The sequence below is a fragment of the Glycine max genome, chromosome 19, assembly GCF_000004515.6.
Source record: "Glycine max cultivar Williams 82 chromosome 19, Glycine_max_v4.0, whole genome shotgun sequence".
Lineage (NCBI taxonomy): Eukaryota > Viridiplantae > Streptophyta > Magnoliopsida > Fabales > Fabaceae > Glycine > Glycine max.
Genome location: NC_038255.2, coordinates 18,463,260 through 18,483,703, shown reverse-complemented (window position 1 = coordinate 18,483,703; position 20,444 = coordinate 18,463,260). Strand labels below are relative to the sequence as shown.

The 20,444-nt window shown below is 36.4% G+C and overlaps 1 non-coding gene across 1 annotated transcript; it reads right to left on the bottom strand.

The window, feature by feature from the left end:
• Window positions 1-7,158: 7,158 nt before the first annotated feature.
• LOC113000566 (small nucleolar RNA R71) lies at window positions 7,159-7,265 on the bottom strand. The gene has a single exon (XR_003265899.1). It is a non-coding gene; the product is annotated as a small nucleolar RNA R71 (small nucleolar RNA).
• Window positions 7,266-20,444: the final 13,179 nt, after the last annotated feature.

Here is a 20,444-nt window from a genome sequence, read left to right as displayed (position 1 = left end):
GCTCCTTCTTCCATGGCTTATTCCCTAGTGGATGGCGCCTCCTCTCCCCTCTTCTCCTTTGTCTTCCGCTGCATCTCCATGGTGGAAAACCACCATTAAAGGACCTCATTGAAGCTCAAAGATCCAGCCTCCATAGAAGCTCCACAAGCAAGCTTCCATCAATTTCCCACCAGCTCAACAATGTCATTACTCAGCCAATATCAGCCCTTCTCATTACCCACCACCCAATCAACCACAAAGGTCGTCCCTAAATCAGCCACAAGGCCTGCCTGCTGCACATCCAATACCAAACACAAACCAAAAACACACTAACCAAGGAAGGAATTTTCTAGCGAAAAGGCATGTAGAATTCACCCCAATTCTAGTGTCATATGCTAACTTGCTCCCATATCTACTCGATAATTCAATGTTATCCATAACCCCAGCCAAGGTTCCTCAACCTCCATTTTTTCGAGAATACGACTCGAACACAACATGTGCTTACCATGGAAGAGTTCCGGGGCATTCCATTGAGCATTGTAGGATCCTGAAACATAAGGTGCAAGGTCTAATTGATGCGGGCTGGCTGAAATTTAAAGAGAATTGCTTGTGAATTCTGATGTTGGAAGGCGACACTATACATGGGGAAATTTGAAGGTTGTTGTTAGATGTCTCTAATGACTCATTAGGATTTTCAAGTTTATGCCATTATTGTAAACCATGGTTACAATGCTAATAATAAGGATAAATTTGACATCCTTGTCTTTCATCCTCTCACAATTACATCTTTGCTTATTCAACTTCCACTGGAATGTGAGTGTAAGTCGTTGGTTTTTTTGCTCAAGCGACATGCACTTCTGAGTTTTGACTTCTAAGACTGTTCAATCAGAAATTACTCGTTCTGGACGTTTGGTCGAGGTGCCGTAAAACGATGAGTAAAGTCCAAAACAAAAAAGGTAAAATCTCAACAAAACAAAAAAAAAACATTTGATTGATTGTATTTCAAATAAAAAGTACAGACATTCATGTGACCTCATTTTATCATTCCTAAAGTTGTCTTTTTGAGAGAAAAGTGAGTTGTCGAGAACAAGAGTCGTTCGACTTAATCTGTCAATTGAAAAATCCTTTAAATGTTTCTCATCCTTGAAAAATTCATTTTCAAGAATCTGCACAGTTTCTTTTTTTTTCTTCCTTGCTACAAGGTCATGACGAAAGACAACAATAGATACCTCAAAACCCTACACTAGGGCAATGAGAGGCACCATGCATGAGCCTCAAGCAAACCTAGGGGCAAATCAGAAGTTCTCATCCGGTAGGTCGAAAACCCAAAAGGGCGGCCTAGGCAAAAACTAGGGTGATATAAAAATAAAAGAAAAAAAACAATCAGGGGCATGTTGAACAAATTGACTAAGATGTTGAACAACATAAGTAATGTTAGGTCTAGTATTGGTTAAGTAGATAAGTCTATTGATCATACGTCTATACGAGGAAGGATCCGATAAAGGGATGCCTGAATCATGGTGTAAGTGAGTGCAATAGTCAATTAGAGTGCTAATAGGTCTAGATCCTAGCATCCCAGCATCAAAAAGAATATCAAGAGCATATTCGCATTGAAATATGTTGATACTAGAAGCACTATAAACAAACTTGAAACCCAAGAAAAAATTTCAAGTCATCAAGATCTTTGATTTTTAAAACATCATCAAGATGTTTAGTAATTGAAACAATTTCAGAAAGATCATTGCCTATTAAAACTATATCATCCACATAGATTAAGAGCAACGAAAGATTCAGTTGAACATTTGAGAAACAAAGAGAAATCAGATGATGACTGAGTATAACCATGAGACATTAAAAAGAAGGATAAATGAGCATACCACTAACGACTTTCCTGCTTAAGTACATATAAAGATTGTTGTAAATGACTCACCTAATTCGATTTCGAAGAATCCACACCTAGGGGAAGTTCCATGTAGATTTCCTCATCAATAGTACCATGTAAAAATGCATTGTTAACATCCAATTGTTTAAGATGCCAATTGTGCATAGCAACAATGGCCAGTAATAGAAGAACAATAGTTATCTTAGAAACAAGAGAAAATGTGTCCATGAAATCAAGTCCTTCCAATTAGGTATATCCCCTTGCCACCAAATTTTCCTTATAAAATTCTATTGTACCATCAGTATGATGCTTTATTTTTTATATCCAACGACATCCAATAGCAGACTTATGAGGAGGCAAATCAACTAAAACCTAAGTTTGATTCATTTCCAAAGCATCAATTTTATCTTCCATGGCTTTAGGGCAACAATCATGTTTAGAAGCCTCAGTATAGGATTTAAGCTCAATAAAGGAAGAAATAAAGAAACAAAACTTTGGAATGAAGGGGATAATCTCTCATAAGAAAGGACTGAAGATAAAGGATAGCGCGTACCTGAAGATGAAACAACAGTAATTGATGTGAAAGTGATTTGAAAATCATTGTAGTGTGCAGGTTTGTGAATTTGACATTCAGATCAATGAAGAATAGTCCTAGAAAGTGCAAGAGATGAATTTGAAGGACATGGAACATTGTCTGGAGATGAAATTGAAGTTGAAGGTGGAAAATTTGAACTTGGTAATGGTTGATGAGACACTTCAGGCATGGGTTGAGAATGTTTATCATCAAATAATAAATCATCATATGTGAGAAGAGTGGAAAAAGGTAAGTTTTCTTTAGGAAAGAAAGATTAAGGGTTCCTAATATATTATTAATGGAAGTAGGGAAAAATCCTCATAAAAATCACATTACAAGAGATTGATATGGCTCGGTTTTGTAGATTAAACACAACATAACCTTTAGTGTTGGGTTTAAAACCAAGATAAACACAAGGAACAACACGAGGATCAAGTTTCTTGTGGTTTGCTGTTAAAGTGTTGGTGTAGCATAAGCAACCAAACACTTTCAAAACAGATATATCATAACATTTGACATATAATTTTTGATATGGTGACAAATTGTCAAGAAAAGGAAAATGAGAAGGTAAACAATTAATGAGATGTGCATCATGTGTTATGGAAAATGACCAAAAAATGGATGGCAAATAAGATTGAAAAAGCAACGAATGTGTGACATTCAAAACATGTTGATGTTTGCATTCAACAATGCCATTTTGTTGAGGTGTCTCAACACATGAGGTTTGATGAATGATTCCTTTTGATGCATAAAATTGACACATAGTGAATTTTGCATCATTATCGCTACAAATGATTTTAACCTTTGCATCAAAATGATTTTCTACATAGGTGACAAAGTCTATTATGGGTTTGTGTTTCAGCTTTAGAACTCATGAGAATAATCCAAACAAATCTAGTATGATCATCTACAATGGTCAAAAAAAAATTTCGGCCATGCATAAAAGTGGTTGCACATGGACCCAAAATATCAACATGCAATAAAGCAAAAGATTGAGAAGCATGAGATTCACTCTTTGGAAAAGGTAATTTCCTTTGTTTAGGATGATGACAAGCATCACATACAAAGGATTTGTCACTAAAAAGATAAGAATAATGTTGTTTCATAAGTTGTAGCCTATCATGGAAAACATGTCCTAAACAAAAATGCCATAATTCTATTGGCAATTTATTACAAGAATGTGTTACAACAGTATTTTTTTCTTCAATCGAATGCGCTCTAGAATTAGAGGATACCACTGGCTTGTACAACCCATCAGTCACATCAAATGTACCAATCATCTTCGGGTTGCTCACGTCCTATATCAAACATTTATTTAAAGAGAAAGTCAAGTTGCAATTTAAGGATGGAGTGAGTTTAGAAATGGAAATAAGATTGAAGGTAAAGCTTGGCAAGTAAAGAAAATCAACTAGATACAAGGATTCAAAAAAATTTATTGTGCCAGAGTGTGTGGCCAATACTTGCTAACCAGTTGGAAGCCTAACAACTATTGGATCAATCTATTTATAGGAGGTGTAAAAAATTAGGGATTATGAAACATGATTAGTTTCTCCTGAGTCTAAAATTCAGGTTGTACTTAGTTCTTTATTAATGTTGCAGGTAAGATGAAGGATATTACCTACAATAGATGGAAAAATACCAATTTGATTGACATGAGGTGTAGTTGATGCTGAAGCTCCATTGCTTGATTGTGATCTCAAAGCCAGCAAAGCTTCATATTGTTGTGAAGTGAAACAAATCTCATGAAAGGTTTCTGGTTTTTGTTTATGTTGAACATAATTGATCTCGGTGACATTCCCATCACTAGTCACAGTGCTATTGATTGTGGCTTTTTGATTATTATAGAATTTGTGTACGGGAGGATATTCACGTTTTTTGTAACAATCATCAACAATGTGTCCATTCTTACCACAATAACTACATATCTTGGTATTATAAATTTGTTGACTTTGTGTTCCTTTGCCTTTACCATTTCCTGAAGAAGGATATTCATGCTTTTGATAACATATACCAACAATATGTTCAGACTTACCACAATAACTACATGATCAATTTGAACTTGCAACATTTATCACAACATTCTTGATTTCAAAACTAAAATTTCCATTGAGATTACTATTAAAAATCTGACGTTCCTATTGCACTACATATGAAAACACTTTGGCTATAGGTGAGGATCTGCCATCAAAATATTTGATCTAAAACATTACTATATTGAGCATTTAACCCATGCAAAATTTGCATCACTTGATCTTTTCTTTCTATCCATAACACTAGTAAGGGCATCACATGAACACTTTTTTGTGCAAAAACAAATCGGATTCGGTCTATAATTCTCAAGTTTCTACCAAATTATTCATAACTTTGTAAAGTAGTCAGTTATAGAAAAATCACCTTGCTTTATTGTTGAAGCCTCTTGTTGAAGATAAAAAATTTGCAACAAATCTTCATATGAATATCTTGCTTTCAAATCTTTCTAGATATCAGTGGCTTTGTCCATCCATAAAATTCTTTATCGAATTGAAATCTAAATTGAATGAACAAACCAAGAAACTACCATATTGTTGCATCTCCTCCATGCAGGAAATAAGGAATCATTCATCATGGGTTGCAAAAGACTTCCATCAATAAATTCAACCTTGTTATTTGCATTCAATGTTGTGAGCATCGATCTAATCCATGAATTGTAGTTTGTTGGACCTAGAACTAGTGAAATGAGAGCAATAATTGGACTCTCACCTAGATGCAGATAATAAGGGCTACGGAAATTTAGGGTTTGATCATATTCTGAACTTATCGTGAACAATTGAAGAAGAAAGGAGCAATAAAAAAAAATAAGAATTAGAGTTGTGCAGCAGAGCTCTTCATTTGATACCATAACAAAACTAAGAATCTCCATATTAGACATGAGAGAAGAAAAAAAAGGGTTGAAGAAGATGAATTAGCTTTGATCAGTGTGTTGAAGAAGATGAATTAGCAATAATTGGTGTGTGTGATGCTTGATCACATAATGAATGCTTTATGTTAAATTTCGCTTAGTAATTTAATTTAGGGTTGGATTAAGTGGTTGAACTAATAAAGGATAAATTCTCGCAACCTAGGATAAGAGACTTGCTTGTGAATCAAGGGGAAGCAACGTATTTTAATTTTGATAATTTCTAATTCAATTTTACTCCCTATTTAATTTACAAAAGCAAACAACCCCCCCCCCCATTTGTTACTATTTCCTACTATCTGTTATGAACATTTGGTGTATCATTGCTCGTTGGGAAACGACCTAGGATCACTTCCTAGTTACTACATTTTAATATTTATTTGATTCAGGTACGGCCTCGATCAAATTTGGCGTCGTTGCCGGGGAGCAGTGTCCAAAGGTTCATAATAGCTAGTGTCGTGTTAGTGTTTAATTCTTTCGTGTTTTATGTTTAATTGTTAGTGTTGTTTTAGTGTGTGTGTGTGTGTGTGTGTGTTAGTGTTGTTTAGTGTCTTTGTATTTTGTTTAGTGTGTGTTCTGTTTTAGTTTTTCTGTTAAGCGCTTCCCCTGTTTCAGTTTTGGGTGTTTTGCTATGAATAGTGTTTTGCGACGGATTTTGCGACCACTTTTGCTTGCGGCAAAACAGAGTAGTAGTGTAAAACATGTAGCGACGGATTTAAGCGACGACCCTTGCTGAATTAATTAGGATTTTTTGTTTTGGTAGCTAGAGTTGTTATTTTTGGCTGAACTTTTTAGTGGTCTCTTCTTTTGATCCATATTTTGTGGGAAAAATAGTTGGAGCCCTTAGTTTGGTCAGATTTGAAAGTTCCAAAAAAGTAGCAAATTTTATTTTTGTCAAAACTTCAAACGACCATAACTTTTGCTCTGGTTATCAGAATCGCTATTATTATATATGTATTTTGGGTAGGAAAAAATTTCCTATGTTGTGGCAGCCCACCGTAGGCTGGCTGAGGTTTCCATCGTCCAAAAAAGGTGATTCTGTCAAAATTTTTTATTTTCCAAGTTTTTTTCTCATATTTTTCTTAACTTACCAATTTTATGTGCTATCTTCTCATCATTTTATAAGGTTGCTCACAAAATTTCAAGTCATTTGGACATCATTTGATGGTAGCTGTAGTTCAAACCTACATTATTACTTGCATAAGAAGGCAACTAATTGTGCATGCTGAATTTAGTGTATGACTAGAGGAAATCTATCTGACTTACAACCCTTTGATCCTGAGATAGACATGACATTTCATAGATTAGTTAGGCATCATTTAGTACCTTTTGAGCATCCTGAGCATTCTGTTATTGGTGATTTTGAGCATTATAGTTTTGAGCATTCTGATTTTGAATATTCTAAGAACATGGCACACCCTCCACCCCGTGAGAGGACTCTAAGGGAATTGGCTGCACCTGATTTCACCTATGAAAGCTTGTGCATCCAATACCTTGATGAGGATGTCCCATATGTTCTTAAAACTGGACTGATCCATTTGCTTTCAAAGTTTCATGGCCTTGCAGGTGAAGACCCACACAAGCATTTGAAAGAATTCCATATTGTCTTCTCCACCATGAAACCACCAGATGTCCAGGAGGATCACATATTTCTGAAGGCCTTTCCTCATTCTTTAGAGGGAGTGGCAAAGGATTGGCTATATTACCTTGCCCCAAGGTCCATCACGAGCTCGGATGACCTCAAGAGAGTATTCTTTAGAAAAAAAATTCCCTGCTTCCAGGACCATGACCATCAGAAAGGATATTTTATGTATTAGACAACTTAGTAGAGAGAGCCTATATGAATACTGGGAGAGATTTAAAAAATTATGTGCCAGTTGCCCTCACCACCAGATTTCAGAGCAGTTTCTTCTCCAATATTTGTTTGAAGGACTCTGCAACATGGAGAGAAGTATGATAGATGTTGTCATTGGTGGAGCCCTTGGAGACATGACCCCTGTTGAAGCCAGAAATTTAATTGAGAAGATGGCTTCAAACTCCCAGCAATTTAGTGCCAGAAGTGATGCTATTGTCATTAGAGGAGTGCATGAAGTAGCCACAAATTCATCTTCATCAGTTGAGACTAAGAAGCTTGAAGGTAAACTAGATGCCTTGGTTAACCTGGTAACCCAACTGGCCATGAATAAAAAATCTGCACCTGTCACCAGACTCTGTGGTTTATGCTCCTCTGTCGACCACCACACAGACCTTTGCCCTTTTGTGCAACAATCTGAAGCAATTGAATAGCCTGAAGCTTATGCTGCAAACATCTACAACAGACCTCCTCAACCTCAGTAGCAAAATCAGCCACAACAGAATAACTATGACCTCTCCAGAAACAGGTACAATCCCAGATGGAGGAATCATCCCAACCTTAGATGGTCGAATCCTTCACAACAGTAGCAACAACAACAGCCTTATTTTCAAAATGTTGTTGGCCCAAGCAGACCATACGTTCCTCCACCAATCCAACAGCAACAACAGCAACAGCCCCAGAAACAACAAACAGTTGAGGCCCCTCCGTAACCTTCCCTTGAAGAACTTGTGAGGCAAATGACTATGCAAAACATGCAGTTTCAACAAGAGACTAGAGCCTCCATTCAGAGCTTAACTAATCAAATGGGACAGTTGGCTACACAGTTAAATCAACAACAGTCCCAAAATTATGATAGATTACCTTCTCAATCTGTCCAGAATCCCAAAAATGTGAGTGCCATTACATTGAGGTCAGGAAAGCAGTGTCAAGGACCTCAATTAGTAGCATCTTCCTCATCCGCCAATGAACCTGCCCAACCTCACTCTACTCCAGAAAAAGATGATGACAAAAATTTAAAGAGTAAGTTACCTAACAATTTCTATGCAGGTGAATCAAAAGAGAAGCAACATATCCCTCTTCCATTCCCTCCAAGAGCAATTTCCAACAAAAAAAATGGAAGAGGCAGAGAAGGAGATCTTGGAAATATTTAGGAAAGTAGAGGTAAACATAGCTCTGCTGGATGCAATAAAGCAAATTCCAAGATATGCTAAATTCTTGAAGGAGTTGTGCACTAATAAGCGGAAGCTTAAAGGAAGTGAAAGAATTAGTATGGGCAGAAATGTCTCTGCATTGATTGGTAAATCTGTTCCCCAAATCCCTGAAAAATGTAAAGATCCAGGTACATTCAGCATACCTTGTATTATAGGGAACAATAAGTTTGACAATGCCATGCTAGATTTAGGAGCTTCTGTTAGTGTTATGCCTCTGTCTATTTTTAATTCTCTATCTCTAGGTCCTTTGTAGTCAACTGATGTGGTAATTCATTTAGCTAATAGAAGTGTTGCCTATCCTGCTGGTTTCATAGAGGATGTCTTAGTTAGAGTTGGTGAGCTGATTTTCCCTGTTGATTTTTATATTTTAAATATGGAGGAGGGATTTTCTAAAGGATCAATTCCCATCATTCTATGCAGACCTTTTATGAAAACTGCTAGAACTAAGATAGATGTATATGTAGGCACACTATCTATGGAGTTTGGTGATATAACTGTTCATTTTAATATTCTTGATGCTATGAAACACCCATCTGAAGATCTTTCTGTATTTCGTGTTGAAATAATTGACCATATTGTTGATGAATACATGACTGATCTTCATTCTAATCTACATGCATGTCACTCTTCATGCATTGAATATGAATTTGTACTTGATCATATGTCTGAATTTGATGCTGAGAGTGAATCTAAATTTGATATTGATTACATGTCTGCTGATGTTTTACCTCTTGAGATTGATTTTACAGAGTCAGATAGAACTAACCATGTTTCAGGAAGTACACATACCTCTGACTTTCTTTATGAGGTATAGGCTGAGAAACCATCTCTTTCTACCACTATCCAGCCATCCACACTAGAATTGAAGCCTCTGCCATCAAATTTAAAATATGCTTACTTGGATGATAGCAAAAGATTTCCAGTAATTATATTTGCCTCCCTTGTTGATGAGCAAGAGGAGAAGCTGTTATCAGTTCTCAAGAAGCATAAGAAAGCTATAGGCTGGACCCTGGCGGACATTCCTGGTATTAGCCCATCCACATGTATGCATCGAATAAATTTAGAAGATGGGGCTAAACCAATAAGACAGTCACAGAGAAGACTCAACCCGGTGATTCTTGATGTAGTGAAGAAGGAGGTAACCAAGCTTTTGCAAGCTGAAATCATTTATCCTATCTCCGACAGCCAATGGGTGAGTCCCGTCTAGGTAGTCCCAAAGAAAATCGGCCTCACCGTGATCAAAAATGAGAAGGATGAGCTGATTCCTACTCGAGTGCAGAACAGTTGGAGAGTATGCATAGACTATAGGAGGCTGAAGCAGGTTACCAAAAAGGACCATTTTCCACTACCATTCATTAACCAGATGCTTGAACGCCTGGCAGGTAAATCTCACTATTGTTTCCTTGATGGTTTTCTGGTTATATGCAAATCATTATTGCTCTTGAGGATCAGGAAAAGACCACATTCATCTACCCCTTCGGCACTTTTTCCTATAGGAGGATGCCTTTTGGCCTATGAAATGCCCCTGGTACCTTCCAGTGGTGCATGATTAGTATTTTTAGTGATTTTTTTGAAAATTGCATAGAGGTTTTTATGGATGATTTCACTGTATATGGATCCTCTTTTGATGTTTGTTTGGATAGTCTAGAAAAGGTTTTGAATAGATGCACTAAAACTAACCTTGTTCTAAATTTTGAAAAATGTCATTTTATGGTTGAGCAAGGTATAGTTTTAGGCCACATTATTTCCAATAAGGGCATTGAAGTAGATCCTGCAAAAATTTATGTTATTTCACAATTGCCTTACCCCTCTTGCGTGCGAGAGGTGTGATCTTTTCTTGGTCATGCAGGATTCTACAAGCGCTTTATAAGAGATTTTAGCAAAGTAGCTCTTCCACTATCCAACTTGTTGCAAAAGGAGGTGGAGTTTTACTTTAATGATAAATGCAAAGAGGCTTTTGATTGCCTCAAAAAAGCATTGACTACCACCCCCATCATCCAGGCACCCGACTGGACAGCCCCTTTTGAGCTTATGTGTGATGCATCAAATTATGCATTGGGGGTTGTCCTTGCTCAGAAAATTGATAAATTGCCTAGGGTGATATATTATGCTTCTAAGACTTTAGATGTTGCCCAAGCGAATTATACTACTACTGAGAAAGAGCTACTAGCCATAGTTTTTGCTCTTGAAAAATTTCGTTCTTATTTGCTTGGTACTCGCATTATTGTTTATACTGACCATGCAGCTTTAAAGTACTTGTTGCAGAAGGCTGATTCAAAGCCTAGGTTAATCCGATGGATGCTCTGGCTCCAAGACTTTGACTTGGGCATCCGTGATAGAAGCGGAGCACAAAATTTAGTTGCTAATCATTTGAGTTAGATCGAACATGTGTCTGATGAGGACTCACTCATTCGGGATGATTTCCTAGATGATCATTTATATATATTGTATAGTATTTCTGATTCTCTTTCTACTCCCTGGTTTGCTAACATTGTCAATTATTTAGTTGCTTCTTTTTTTCCTCCCATAGCATCTAAGGCCCAAAAGGATAAAATTAAAAGTGATGCTAAGCATTTTATTGGGGATGACCCCTACTTGTGGAAATTATGCAGTGATCAGGTTATTAGACGATGCATTCCAGATCATGAGACTGACTTAGTTTTGCAGTTCTGTCTTTCTTCCGCACCGGGAGGTCATATGGGTGTTCAAAGGACAACCCGCAAAGTGCTTGACTGTGGCTTTTATTGGCCCACCATCTTTAAAGATGCGTGGAAGATTTGTAGCACTTGTGAGCTGTGTCAGAGAGCAGGAAGTGCACTTACATGGCGACAACAAATGTCTCAGCAACCTATGCTATTCTGTGAGGTGTTTGATGTCTGGCGTATAGATTTCATGGGCCCTTTTCCTGTATCTTTTGGTTATGTTTACATTCTCCTTGCAGTTGATTATGTTTCAAAATGGGTGGAAGCCAAGCCCACTAGAACTAATGATGCTAAGGTTGTTGTAGATTTTGTCAGATCTAATATGTTTTGCAGGTTTGGAGTACCTAAAGCAATCGTTAGTGATCAAGGAACCCATTTTTGCAACAAATCAATGCATGCCTTGCTTAAAAATTATGGGGTTGTCCACAGGGTATCCACACCATACCACCCCCAAACCAATGGACAGGCAGAAATTTCTAACAGGGAGATCAAGAGAATTTTTGAAAAGATTGTGCAACCAAGCAGGAAAGATTGGAGTACCAGGCTAGATGATGCTCTTTGGGCACATAGGACTGCCTACAAAGCACCCATAGGAATGTCTCCTTATTGGGTTGTCTTTGGAAAGGCATGTCATCTTCTAGTGGAGATTGAGCACAAAGCATACTGGGCAGTAAAGACCTGCAACTTCTCTATGAATCAAGCTGGTGAGGAAAGAAAGTTGCAACTGAGTGAGTTAGATGAGATCCGCCTAGAAGTGTATGAGAATGCCAAGTTCTATAAAGAAAAGACCAAGAAGTTCCATGATAGCATGATAATTAAGAAGGACTTCATGGTTGGGCAAAAAGTGTTATTGTATAATTCTAAGCTCGGACTCATGAGTGGTAAGTTGAGGTCTAAGTGGATTAGTCCTTTTGTTGTTACTAATGTTTTTCCTTATGATACAGTTGAGATCAAAAGCGACTCCACGAACAAGAGCTTCAAGGTCAATGGACACCGACTTAAGCCATTCCTCAAACCCTTCTTTAGTGGACGTAGTGGTGGAAGAGACTTCCTTACTCCACCCTACCCTTCCTCCACCCTACCCTCCCTCCACCATGACTTAGGGAGTTTTTCTTTCCTATCTCCTTCTTTACTTTTATTACATTTGTCCGATTCTATTTGATGGTTTAATTGCTTTTAATCTTTTTCTTGTGCTACATTGAGGACAATGTGTTGTTTAAGTATGGGGGGAGTGTTCTTTGGTTTTGCTAGTTTTGTTAGTTTTGTTAGTTGTGCTAAATTAGTTTGATTTTGTTAGTTTTGTTGGGTTCTAGCTTAATTTTGTTAGTTTTGTTGTGTTAAATTTGCATGTTTGTCTTTGAATTATAGGATATGTTCAAGTAATGGGTAATTGTTCTAAAAATAAAAGTCTCTTGACATTTTGTGATTTGAAATCCTTGTTTTTCCTCTACATGTCATGATAGTTTTGAAAGCTCAATTTGAAAGTGATAAGTTTACCTTTGTGAGAATTTGAGCCATCCATCATCATAATCTTTTGGTGTGTTTTGCCCCATTGATTGCTTGCACAATAGCCTTGGCTTAATTCTTGTTGATGCTTCCTAATTCACATGCATATTTGGAAATGATTTAGGCAATTTTGTTCTTATAAGCTTCTAGCCAAATGGACTTACCTTGAATTAATTCCTTTGATAGTCCCTTTGAGCCTACGTTCCCCTTTCTTTGTTTTGAAGCTCATTACAAGCCTTAAGTGAAAAACCATGATATCACCTTACCCTTAAGGAATTTTGGAGCTTTGGAATTGTTTTGGGAATAAGCTGGGAATAAGTGTGGGGGGTATGTTTCATTGGAAGATATGATTTTTGGCCATGCTTGATGTATCTGTATGTTGCCTAGTTCTTCCTTTAATCTTCGAATTCATTCTTCAAAAAAAAAAACAAAAAGTTGAAAAAAAAAATTCGAAAAAAAAAATTCAATTGCTGCAAATTCGTATTGTTCAAAAAAAAAGAAAAAGAAAAGAAGTGAAGTTGAATAAATGAGGTCTTGTTATGAGGACTTGATTTGGGAGCCTTGATTGATTTTGTTGATATTAGAGGTTTTGGGTTTACTACCTGTGCTTAATTTCCACTTATTCCCCATTGCTCCTCTATTCCTTTGGGATTTAGCTACTTATTCCATATTTTTTTCCCTACCTTGTCCTTGGCCCCATTACAACCATTAAAGACCTTTTGATCCTCATATGCATGTGTTGTCAAGTTGTTTTTCAATTTTAGAATTTTGCCAAGTCTATGTGGTGTTTGTTTTCATGGGTGCTACAAGAGTAAACAGTAGCCTAGACACTTGAGAGATGGAGTGTAAATCTTGTGAGGCTTAATCATTTTTCATTATTGAGCTGGTTAACTATTTTGCCATGTTTGGGTTGCTCGATGATTTTCACAAATGTCTTGACTCTTTGGATCTCTTCATGTTAGATGTTACCCATTCCTTTCATTCCTTGATGTTCATTGAGAAATATGTAAATGTTTTTGTTTGTCTCTCTTTGATATCCTTGGATTTTGTTCTTTATTTCATTTTGCCCAGGAGTGCAAAAGGCTAAGTATGGGGGGTTTTGATGTGTCATTATTTTCTCCTATTTCTTAACCCTTTTTGCACCATTTTCAGTACTGATTAGTCTTAATTGCCAAATTAATTAGGCAATTTTATTATTTGGGCCTATTCAGCTAATTTGATGTTTTTAATCTAATTTCAGGAATTAATGAAGCATTGGGCTTGAATCTAGAATTGGGCTAGGGCTTGAATCTAGAATTGGGCTTAGGCTTGAATCTAGAATTGGGCTTGGACTTGAAGAGGGCAGACTAATTTATTATACAAAATTAGATCTTATCTTATCTTATCTTATCTAGATATTATTTAGATTTGATCTCATCTAGATATTATTTCATCTAGATCTTATCTTATCTTATCTAGATTTGATTTGATTTTACTTATGGGCTTGGATTTAAAATAAATTTCTAAGCTTTGGGGCTGAAAAACTATATAACAGCACCAAGGTTCTAGTTTAGCTCTCTCTCTCTCTCTCTCTCTCTCTCTCTCTCTCTCTCCGCAGCGTTGTTTTCTCTTGAGGATCAAGCACAGTTCTCTTTGAGGTTCTATTATTACTGTTAAATTCTGTTCAGTTTTTCCTCTTCACTAATTACTCTGAATTTGTTGCTATTAATTCATGCATGCTTAGTGCTTGATTAATTGTCTCTGCGCTTAATTTACATCCATGCTTAATGATCATTTATGAGTAATGGGTGTGTGTGATGCTTGATCACATAATGAATGCTTTATGTTAAATTTCACTTAGTAATTTAATTTAGGGTTGGATTAAGTGGTTGAACTGATAAAGGATAAATTCTCGCAACCTAGGATAAGAGACTTGCTTGTGAATCAAGGGGAAGCAACGTATTTTAATTCTAATAATTTCTAATTCAATTTTACTCGTTGTTTAATTTCTAATTCAATTTTACTCGTTGTTTAATTTCACATTCCTAACTAATAGAGAAGCAAGACAACTAGATATACATATCATATAAACCAAATAAAACTTACTTACACGTAACTCACGTAATTCCACCACTTTGTCATTCAAAGTTCACTTTTCATCCATCAATCACGCTTTTCAATCATCAATCACATTACACAAGAATCACATGCTCTGATCAAGACATAATAACACATCAATTTCATAATAAACAATTAGCAAGCGCATGAGACAGTTATGCTAAGACTCAAGCCTATATGCAATGTGGTACCATGTCAGTAAAAAACCACCCTGGGGCGCTTAGGAGTACATAACAAGACACACCACACAATGGGTTTGTATGGTCACTCTCACTAAGTAAGATCATAGGGAGACCATTCAAGGTCATGATGTTTTGCGAGAATGCTCCAACCATATGGGATCAACATAGGCTTAAAGGAGCACTCAAACCCGGTGACCCCCAAGGCCTACACTCCGAAGAGTCCATCAGGGCCTCTCCCTCTTGATTCAGGTCCAACCCCTAAAATAATTTTGCATGCAGACACTGCTCATGAATTATGCAATACCCACGACCTCACACTCGTGTTTTAAACATGTTCAACACAATTGCGCTACAATTTAATACTAGTTCCTAAATAGGAAACCTACACTTTCTCTTTAACACTGGTTCCTAATTAGGAACCTACACTTTCTCTTTAACACTACACATCAACGCTTTTCTCAAGATAACACTGGTCGGTTTATTGTACAATTCATAGCTTACAACAAGAGTAATGTCACATCAAGTGTTAACTACACACTTATCCACAACCAAAACTCATTCACAATTTCACATCTCATAGTGTCACAATCCACCATCACATGTTTACACGTATCTCTCAAATTAACACATGTTCAACTTTACACTTATACTCAATCTCAATAACAATATTATAATCTCAAAGCAACATGTTATTTCACAATTCATCACATATTCCATTTATAAACACTGCTCATGAATTACACAATACCACGACCTCACACTCATGTTTCAAACACGTTTAACACATTGCGCTACAACTTAACACTGGTTCCTAACTAGGAACCTACACTTTCTCTTTAACACTACACATAAACACTGGTCGGGTTATTGTATAATTCACAGCTCACAATACCATTATTGTAACATCAAGTGTTAAACACATCCACTTATTCACACCCACAATTTAACATCTCATAACATTCTTAATGATATTCATAAGGTACAACATACACATGTTCATCAAATCTAACCATAATATTCTCAAACTCCAACAATTAATAATTTTTGGAATCATACTATAACAACTCTACAATATTATTTACATAAAATATTAATATAAATAAATATATAACTAATTCTATATATATAAACTAGCATACATCATATTGGATCACAAATTTCAAAGTAAGCTTTCTATGCACAAATTCTAAATAATTATATTAACACTTTGGTCAATTTCAATTATGATATTAATTTGCAGGCTCACGTGTCTTTAGACAGCGATATCAGCATCTCTAGCGGTTCCCTGAGATTCCTCCAGTTTTTTCCTCTGACTGCTCCGATAGAGTTCCCAAACGTCAGAGAGACAGAGAAGGGATTGAAGCCTCCACTTGTACTGTCTTCGTGTGATTCCTTTTTCTATCTTCATGAATATTATCTTGCAAATCCCAACAGTGAAGGTGTGCAAAACTGAATTGCAAACCACATATCAAAATTTCATGAAAATCCAACCGTTAAGGAAACCGGGATCGTAGTTTTACTGAGACCATTTTGGGTTTCTATGGGAAAGGGAAAGGCTACAATGAGAAAGATATTTCTCTCAGCTCAAACATGATATCGAAATTCCCAACGGCGAGAATGCTCGGAATTGGGTTGCGAACCTGGTTCTTAAATTTCACGACGATCCAACGGTTAATGAATCCGAGATCGTCATTTCTGAGACAGGTATGGTGGTCTGCGGGAAAAAGAGAGGATATTGAGAGGAGAAAAGAGAAAAACGAAAATGAGGCGAAGAGGAGGCACCTGACTTAACATAGCTATTTATACCTAGGGTACTCAGCCTATTATTTGCTCTATATTTATTTATTTATTTTTACTAAAAAGCTTTTTAAATTTATTTACGAAAAAAATGGGATGTTACACCCGTTGTATGGTCAACAATGATCAGGCGGATATGACCGACAGACTGCTTGCCGGGTCATTGATATTTGATTGTCGCATCATGAACTATATCATTGTTAGAATTTTGATGCCTCGTTCTTCTAATCTAGCTCAAGCCTCTGAGGAGGACTTGATTCTGATGTGGGCTTTCTTGACCGGTCGTCAAATCGACTGGGCCCATTTGATTCGTTACCGCATGCATAAGGCATTACGGTCTAGTGCACCTCTACCCTATCCTCAGTTAATCACTTTATTTTTGCGTCATTTTAATGCACCTCTTGCTTCTGAGCCTTTCATTCAAGTTAAATGATTATTCTCTATTGGTGTTGGAGCGGTCACCTCTTTTGGCTACTGCAAGGAGTTGGATGGCTCTTGGGTGAAGAAAGATGCACCGCCACAGGCTGCAGATGAGCATACACCTTCTCCTCCATGACATGATTCTTTTGCGCTTCTGAATGATCTTCTCATGGAGTTACGAGGATTCCGAGCACATGTTGATGACCGCTTGGATGGTATCAACACACACTTTGACGCGATGGACCTCCACATCGACCAGCTTGCTGATGACATGAACTTCATTCGCCGTTGTTTTGATCCGCCTGCAGACCCTTAGTTTTATTTTCTTAGTTATAATTTTTACGCCGTGCATTTTGGCTATGTTTAAGACCTCTGACTTGGTATATTTATGGTTTTGGATTGTTTTTGTTTGGTTGGATATTTTGCTCTGATTAAATACACTATGATTGAATTCTGTATGAATGTTGATTGCTCTGATATTATGATTGGTTTTGTGTTCTCTTCCTAGATAAATTATATTTGTTCTTCTGGGCACTTTGGCATTTTGATATTGCCAAAGGGGGAGAGAAACAGGGTTTAGAGAAATCAAGAAAGATAAAGTTTCAGATTTCAGAAAAATTAGGCATAATCTCCAAAACAAAGGGGGAGCTTGGAATGAATGAACGAACAATAGAAATTGTATATGCTTTCTTGATTCCAGGTTTTGTCATCATCAAAAAGGGGGAGATTATAGAAGCTAAGCTTCAAGAAGATTTTGATGATGCCAATAGTAAAGCATATCCAAGACAATTCAAGAAGATTTTGATGATTCCAATAGTCAAGCATATCCAAGACAATTCAAGAAGATTTTAATGATTCCAATAGTCAAGCATATCCAAGACAACTAAAGAAGAATTTGATTTCAAGAAAGATCTTTCTTCATGGATAATTCAAGTAAGCATCAAGCAATCCAAGATATTCAAGTTAGATTGACTAGATAGATTCTTAAGTTAGATCTGAAAGCACAAAGATTTGACCAAGTTATTCTTCTTTCAAAACAAATGATTTTAAAGTTTTTTTTCTGGTAATCGATTACCAGAGACTGTAATCGATTACCAGAAACACAAAAGCTTTCTAAAAATCATTTCAAACATTTTTCAAAGGTTTTCAAAATGTGTAATCGATTACCAACATATTGTAATCGATTACTAGTGACTCTGAACGTTGGAAATTCAAATTTTAAATTAAGAGTCACAACTGTTCAAGAAAAATAACTGTGCAAGACTGTAATCGATTACCAGTGAGTAGTTTCAAAAAATATTCCCAACAGTCATAGCTTTTCATTTGAATTTTTAAAGGCCATCAAATGCCTATAAATTAGTGAATTGGGAACAAAATTTGAAGAGAGTTTTGCTTGATCAAAAATGTCTTATCCTCTCAAAAGATGATGAGAGTTTTCATTGCCCAAAAAGTTATATCTTCTCAAGAGATTAAGAGAGTTTTTGATTGCCCAAAAAGTTTTATCCTTTCAAATGATTAAGAGAGTTTTTCACTGAGTTCAAAGTTCTTATCCTCTCAAATAAAAATCATCTTATCTTCACAATTCCTTGGCCAAACACTAGTGACATTCAATAAGGAATTGAGCGCTTCATTGTAACATCTGTCTCTTTCAAGAGAGATCATTTCTTCTTCCTCTCTTTCTGATCAAAGGGCTAAGAGACTAAGAGTCTCTTGTTGTAAAGCATCTGAACACAAAGGAAGGGATGCCCTTGTGTGTTTCAAAAGGTGTAAAGGATTACAAGATAGTGGAACTCCCAAGCGGATTTCTTGGGGACTGGATGTAGGCAACGGACTTTGTCGAACCAGTATAAAAAATGTGTTTGCACTTTCTCTTCCCTTAAACTCTTTTATTTATTGTTGCTTAACAGTTACATTCAGATTGTTTAATTTTGTATCATCATTTAGAAATTCATCTTTAAGGGAACTTGGAACTTGCATTAGAATCAAAGTATAATTTTTAATTGGGGAAACAGTTTGTAATATCTTAATTCAACCCCCCTTCTTAAGATATCTGAGGCCACATGTCTAACAATTTCTTTCATTCATTTCTCTTCATCTTTCTAAAAGTTTTTGTTCAATACTTTCTCTTTCAAGAAAAGTTAATTGACCGAAAACTTGTGTTATTCTTCTTCTTCATTCCTTCTCTCTTGTCAAAAGATTCAAAGGACTAACTACCTGAGAATTCTTTTGTTTCTTCCCTTCTCCCTCTTGACAAAAGATTTCAAAGGACTAACCCGCCTGAGATTTCTTCTATTTCTTACAAAAGATTTCAAAGGACTAACCACCTGAGATATCTTTTTCCCTTTCCCTTTAAACAAAAGATTTCAAAGGACTAACCGCCTGAGATATCTTTTGTTTCCCCTTACAAAGATTCAAGGAACTAACCGCCTAAGAATTCTTTGTCTTAACACATTGGAGCGTACATCCTTTGCACCCGTAGCTAGATTAGAAACCTTTCCTAAATGGTCTAATCCAAGAGGAGGTATATGTAGAACAACCTCCCGGCTTTGAAGACTCACAAAAATTAGATCATGTCTATAGATTAAAGAAAGCACTTTATGGGTTAAAACAAGCACCTAGGGCTTGGTATGAAAGATTAAGTAAAATTCTATTAGAAAAGAATTTCATTCCAGGAAAGGTAGATACCACCTTATTCATAAAGAAGAAAAATAATGATATCTTATTGGTACAAATTTATGTTGATGACATAATCTTTGGATCTACTAATGAATCTTTGTGCAAGGAGTTTTCTATTGACATGCAAATTGAATTTGAGATGTCCATGATGGGTGAGTTAAATTACTTTATTGGACTACAAATCAAACAAACAAATGATGGGATCTTTGTCAACCAAGCAAAATATTGCAAGGAACTCATCAAGAGATTCAGAATGGAGAACTCAAAACACTTGGCTACTCCTATGAGCACTGGTTGCTACCTTGACAAAGATGAGTTCGGTCAACCCATTGATGAAAAACAATATAGAGGTATGATTGGATCTCTACTTTACTTATTTGCAAGAAGGCCAGATATTATGTTTAGTGTGTGCATGTGTGCAAGATTTCAATCAAATCCAAAGTTTTCACATCTAACTACAGTAAAAAGAATCTTAAGATATCTCTTAGGAACAGTTAACTTAGGATTATGGTACCCTAAAAATTCTTTATGTAATTTAATAGGATACTCAGATTCAGATTTTGCTGGATCCAAAACAGATAGGAAGAGCACTAGTGGTACATGTCAGTTCATAGGATCTACTCTTGTC